This window comes from Aegilops tauschii, chromosome 5 (genome assembly GCF_002575655.3).
Source record: "Aegilops tauschii subsp. strangulata cultivar AL8/78 chromosome 5, Aet v6.0, whole genome shotgun sequence".
Lineage (NCBI taxonomy): Eukaryota > Viridiplantae > Streptophyta > Magnoliopsida > Poales > Poaceae > Aegilops > Aegilops tauschii.
The window spans coordinates 216,929,562-216,936,758 of NC_053039.3; positions in this window are offsets into that span (position 1 = coordinate 216,929,562).

The window sequence follows — 7,197 nt, forward strand, 5'->3', positions numbered from 1 at the left end:
ATGGAGGGCAAAGGAAAATAAGCTGCAGAGTGATGGTACATGCACAACTACCTGTCAATATAAGTACACTGATAAAGGACATCATGTACTTACAAGAACAATGCAGAGCAAAAAAAATCATCGGCATTGGATATATTCTACACTAATGTAACCATTCATACAGATCAGATAATTTGGAGCGAAAAATTGATAAGCAAGCTATCATGCATACTGCTGTCACATAATGAACAAGGTATGTATGCAAGTACAGTGATACAGGACAACAGGTACTAACAAGAGCAAAGCAGCGGGCAGCATATTTGCGATATCCTGTCATTCTTTTCAAACCGGAATTCTTCTTTGAGCAGATTTCCTGCAAAAAAGATCCGTAAGGCACATGCGGAAAAGTAGAAGTTCAAATTTTCATTTGATTTCATAGACAGTACCTCATCCTGGGAACGAGACCAGTGCATAACAAGGTTTTTCCATTCAATGTCTTCTAAATTTAGCACAGGAGACTTCACCGGAAATTCATTTATAGACTTGCCATCAAAGTGTGATTTCTTCACGTAACACCGATACTGCTACAATGCTTCCTTGAAAAGCACAAGCAAGCTTTGCTCGTCATGACTATCCAGATTGAACCTCGCCTAGTGACAACAATGTAATGTAAATCATTGATGTGTTCGATCAGCAGAAAACAGGAAAATAATAACCATGAATAATAGCACTTACACGTAAGTTGGACAGGAAGATGTGAAAATGGTGTTTGTCTTCACTATAATCTTCCCATGATGGGAATATATGCACGTAGTCCCTAACAACATTGAAAGCATTGTCTTTTAAACTGGGAATAAATGGAATGGGGTTCCAATCTGCAGGAATTGGCCGTCTCTGTAGTTGGGATAGGTCTTCGGCCGGTGGACTTGCTGTACTTTTTGCTGGAGTGGGATTTTTCTGTGGTACAGCTGGTGCTATGGCAAATGAAATCGGTATACCTTTTGCTGGAGTGCAGGTCCTGTGTGGTGGGGCTAGTGGTGTGGCCAGTGAAGTATGGGTACAGTCTGCTGGAGTCGGTCCTACGTTTAGTGTCACTGGTTGTACAACCAATATAAGTGGGGCGCTGTCTGATTTCTCCGGCACCACCACATTTTTCAAGGACTTTGCTGGTGCTCCTTCAGGTTCGGCAATCACCCTCTTCCTTTTTGATGTCTGATGCACAAGAACAACATTTGAGTGGAAAAACATGGTATGATGACAGATGGAATATGTATTGATAATGGATGGGCATGGCATCTCGAGTTATATGATGAGTAAACTAAGCAGATGGCGGTGCAACAAAGTAGAAGAAATGCAAGACAACATATGCAAGATACGCGCAATCAATAAAACCTTGCCAAATTAGAACAGGCACCTTGATGGGTGAATAGGACAGGCCATCTGCCTTTGACTCCTCGAGGTTAGAATAGTCATTAGGATGATATTCTGAACAAGAATCAACAGGTGTGGAGCGTATGAGTTTCATTGCTTCCAGAATGGCACTCAATGCCTTGGTGCTAATTTTGTGAGTCATTGCAGTGTTCCACAATATTCTTCTGATATGCGGATTCTGATATTCACCGTAATTGCGTATAATATCTGAGAACCATGAAAACATAAATAGTTGTGAGATTATCTTTGTAATGCAGATGATATTCTAATATAGGGGCGCCCCTGTAAACACTTGTGTGCTATCACTGGATTCTGATGAGAGAGCTCATGTGTGCTGTAATATGGTGCGTGCATTTATATAATCTGGCACAAGTACACAAAAAAATAGGCTCCAGAAATAAGGATAGCTGGCAGATGATAGGTTCATAATATACTATATAGAGAGTTTATTGCCAAACCAGTATAACAAGAGCACACAACAACTAGGCAGATCATAGTGTACATAACAGGGGTACACCATAACCACGATATATAAATCGGGAAAGTCGAACTGGCTTGAAAATACGGTGTTGTATTGCCGCTAGTAATTGAAAGCCTATCGATCACGTACAGGCCAGCTCTATCAGCTGTTGACTGCAGATGTCCCTGCGCCCCTTCCTGACAAGGAACATACTATACGTACTAAATACAGAATAAACAAAGAGGAACATGTTAAAGAACAGAAGAGGAAGCATATTCTTGAGGTTCCGCTTCATTGCATACAATGTTGGTTGCCCACTCATGACGAATCACATCGCCCAAAGAAATGCAATTCCGTTGTCTCTCTATACGTGGCAATTTTGAACAAGAGTCATTAGGATCATATTCTGAACAAGAATCAACAGGTGGGGAGCGTATGAGTTTCATTGCATCCAGAATGGCACTCAATGCCTTGGTGCCAATTTTGTAAGTCATTGCAGTGTTTAGCTTCAAGAGTGGACTGCTGCTAGTGTGACACAAAGTAGCTACACAGATCATAGTGTAGATATAACAGGGAAAACCGTAAGCATCAGAGTAAAATTAGCAAAGTGGAACTTGCTGGAATATATGTGCTAGTATTGCCGGTACGGCTAGAAAGGCTTCGGATACCAGCTCTCTTCAAGTGAAGGTGCGGTACTGTTAATATCAGTGTTACTCTCAAAGGCGACATAGCTCCCCGCATTTCCTTGCTATTTATAGGATTCAAGTGGGCAGGTGACCACAAATCCTATTCCTATGTTTACAAGATCCTACGAATCAAAGAGGCTCAAAGTGTCCATCACAACCGACCGTATAGACCTCTACACTGCAAAAGTCCCTGCTCATCTTCGGTACAAGGAACATATTGTACCACTATCATACTCCCTCCGTTCCAAAATATAAGTCTTGGTAGAGATTTCCACTATGGATCACATACAGATGTATCCAGATACATTTTAGAGTGTAGATTCACTCATTTTGCTCCATATGTAGTCCATGGTGGAATCTATACAAAGACTTGTATTTAGGAACGGAGAGAGTACATATTAAAGAAGAACGGAAGAGGAACATGGTAAAGAAGAGCAAGCAGATTTTGGATAATAAAATGTTGGTTGCGCAGTGCCCACACATGATGAACCAGAGCGCATTAAGAATGCAACTCCCAGCTGTCTCTCGACCATTTCAGGCGGTTGGATGAAGATCCTACGTCTCCTAACCCATCTTCTTCCTCGTCTCTGATTCTTCCCATACAGAACACCGCACGGGCTGCCGGCCGGACCACCGGCCCCCGCCGCCTGTGTTCCTCCGCCACCCCCACCCCCACCCCCGCCCCAACCCCCACCCGCGTCAAGTTTTCTTCGTTCAGCGAGGCCCCACAACCACCCGAGCCCCTTCGTTCGCACCGGCGAACTCCGGCGAGCTCTGAAAAATCGACTGACCCAATTTTGAAATTTAGTCTACTGTGATTTAACTAGTGTGGAATATAAAAGGGGAAAACCATAAGCATTGGGAGTATAGTGTTGAGCGTGCCATGGCGGATCTGAAGGTGCAAAACGAACAAAGGCAACTTCACAACCAAGACAAGAAATCAAAGTAAAGCAGTGGCGATCTATTTTCTTGCTGTGATAAATAAGTTGAGCAGATACGAAAGAGTACTGCCTCTGGTGCGGCGCCGTGTACGCATCTGCTGAGAATTTGACGGTGCTGCGGTAGCGATTGCTGTCGGCGGCATGGAAGCAGATCTAGGAGGGTAGATGGTGGCGGCGGGGCGCGCTGGACGAGACAGTCGTAGGAGTGGCGCCGGCAAGGTGGACGACGGCGGGGATGAAGCGAGAGGACGGGATGCAAGGATCCCGGTCCGAAGCCGTGGATGAGAGAGGTCGATCTCTTGTAATGGATGGCGGCGTCGGGGTATCAGCTCCCGCATGGTGGAGGAGGACGGCGGTGGATGGGGTGGCGGACGGCGGCGGACGGAGGAGGGTGGGGTGGAGTAGCCCCCGTTTCAAATTTCTACTACATCACAGCAACATTAGTCGATTGGGGATAGGACGGTAATCTCGCATACACCGAATATTTTTGGCGCCCACCGTGTATGAATATGAATCGGGGAGGGAGTCGATTTCGGCCGAGGACACACTGTGTTTTGGCGCCCACCGTGTATGAATCCGGGTGAGAGGCGGTTACGTCACGTTTGGGTGAAATTACAAACCTACCCCTATCGAAACCTATAGAAATCCAGCAGATAGGCTTTGCGTGGCAGGGATAGGCAGTAGTGATTTCCATCTCGCAGATTTTGGTTTCGGGCGGTTACTGCGACTTTCCCCGCTTCGTTCAAATTTTGCAGAGTGCACGTTTACCGTGCCAACTCAATTCGAATCCCGTTTGTATTCTATTTTTTTCCGGGCGGGATCCATTTTCAATTGGAATTACATTCTATATACATCATTTTTTATATATACTTTCAAAAGCACAACACCATTTATACATAAATATGGTTTACAAATGGCATGATCTCAGATTCATAAGGTTGTATCCATCAATTTGGATTTTCAAATATTTGAAACCACTTTATGTTGAAATCCAATGTATGCATTCCTCGCTAACTGTTTCCAATTAATTTGTGTTTCATGCAGGTTTTTTTTACTTCTCAAACATGTATAATGTGTTTCACACACGCAACATATAGTGTAATCCCGTTTAGACATTAATTGCATATAAACCATGCATTGTTTGTAACTGAAGAATCTATGGATCACCAATATTGATAAACTATATAACATTACACGTGTGCCCAAATTCAAATGAATATGTATGTTTGATACACCAATTTGCGTTATGATATTATCGATGTCGTGATCTCCAGTTTAAATATTTAAATCCCCTTTAATCCAGATATTTGTCTCATATAGCTGTCACTCATGCTTATATAGGACTATCTCTCTGGACCTATACGCGTTCATCGTCTCTCAGGTATCTCTCGTGCTACCTGTATGTCGACAATGATCTTTTATCTTCGTAACACACTGACGGTACTCTCTCCCTCGACCTTCATCACTCTATCTCTCTCTAAGTATATCTCGCTCCCTACTATGTGTCTCTAACTATGATTCTCCATGTGGAATCTCTTTCTCTCACACAAACACAAAACTTTGTCTCCCGGGGTCTCATTTCTCTCTACTATTCCCATGTGTGCCACTCGCACACCCCTCATACAGAGATGTCTTTTGCTCCATAGATATGAGAACCTACGACTCTTCCTCTTCAATGTCTCTTTCTCACACACAAACACAAACTCTGTCTCCGGGGGTCTCATATTTCTCCATTGTTCTCTTGTATGTCGCTCACACACACCCTCTCTCCCTAGAGATATCTTGCGTTCCTCGTATGTCTCTCTAGCTATGACTCTCGTTGTGAAATATCTTTCTCTCTCGCAGACACAAAACTCTGTCCCTCTGGATCTCATTTCTCTCTGATATCTGTTTGTATGTGACTCACATGCACCCTCTCTCTATCTCTCTCACACCCACACACATAACCCAGCCTTCTGATCCACTCGACTCCTATCTCTAACGCACACTAGCTAGCATCTTTATGTTTCTATTTATCTGTTTCTCCATCAACCTTCTTTCTCGCCCTCACTCTTGATTCCTATCACGCACACTACATATGTTCCTCGGTGTCTCTCGAACAAACACGTTCTCTCGATGTCGACTCCTCTCACGCGCACACACCTTCTCTTCCCTCTCTACGGGCATTTCCTCTCTCGCACCCCATCGTTGGTGGCCTCTACCATACACATCACCTCTCTATGATGAAGCCATGCACACTTAAATTACATCCGCCACAGAGGACCCCGCGACACACACACACACACACACACACACACACACACGCGCGCGCGCACGCACCCCCCCCCCACACACTAAGACTCCATCTCTCTCTCTCTCTTTCACACACACACACACAAACACACACACACACACACGCACGCACGCACACCCCCCACACACACACTAAGACTCCATCTCTCTCTCTCTCACACACACACACACACAAACTAAGAATCCATCTCTCTCCCCTCTCTCTCTCTCTCACACACACACAGACACACACACACATACACACCCCACACACACACTAAGACTCCATCTCACACACACATGCTCTAGGCGGAGCATTTGTTCCTACCACCCTTCATCCAACCTTACCCGTATGATAAACAATCACCTTTATTTACTTGCATAACATGGACAAATTCCACTTTACTTTAGTAGTCAGCAAACTTATCATCTATACCCTTATAAAAAAAACGAGTTGGCGGTGATGGTGTGCCTGCCATCTTGTAATACAGACCGTATGATCTATATCTGAGGATAGAAAGCAAACTATGATAATTTTACAAAAGATACCCGCACCTCTCTCCACATCATTATCTCCCGCAACCTCATTGCTCAGCAATTAAAAAAGGAATAAGTCTCTGGAACAATCTAGCATGCATGGTGGCCGCTGCCGCCTGCCGGCGCTGTCCATCCCCATGCCTCCGCCCATTCCGACCACCAGTCACCACCACGCTCCACTCCTCCTCGCCTTATCTCTCATCTTTCATTTTTTCGATGACATTCTCGAGATACCAGTTTTCCGATAAAATTCTCGAGATATCATTAGTTTTTACACATGGGATTACTCCTGCATGGGTCAATCACAACAAGTGTTCTGTAAAAAAATGCATATTGATGTTCCGTGCAATGCACGAGAATCTTGCTTGTAATTATATAACGCAAATCACGAGCAGGAAGTGACATTTTTTTGACACAACCACGTTAACATGGCCACGTAAATCACTAGCTAAAGTAAATACCATTATACTTATATCCCTATGCAAAAGGTTGAGTACATGTCCGAAGAGTAGAGTCGCACACACGCACTCTGTCTCTCAGAATCTCTCTCTCACACACACCAGTTATGTGACGCCCACTTAAGCAGACACGTATGTTACAATTTGTGCACCCGCGGGTACACGTGATGCTGCGCATTTATTTAAGCCGGAAGGCGAACCCAAACTGTAGCTGCATTCATTCCCCTCCCGCCGCCTCTTCTCTGGTCGCCGTCGCCCGGTAGTCATGGGCTGGCCGAAGGTAACAACATACGCCATACTCCCGCCGGAGCGGTGCTTTAATATGGAAATTTTAGTGGTCATGCATGCATCTTTTTGTGCTAGCACTCCTATATAAGGGTTGATCGGTCGCTTCCCGCGGACGTGCGTGGGCGGTGGAAGAGGAAGGAGAAGGG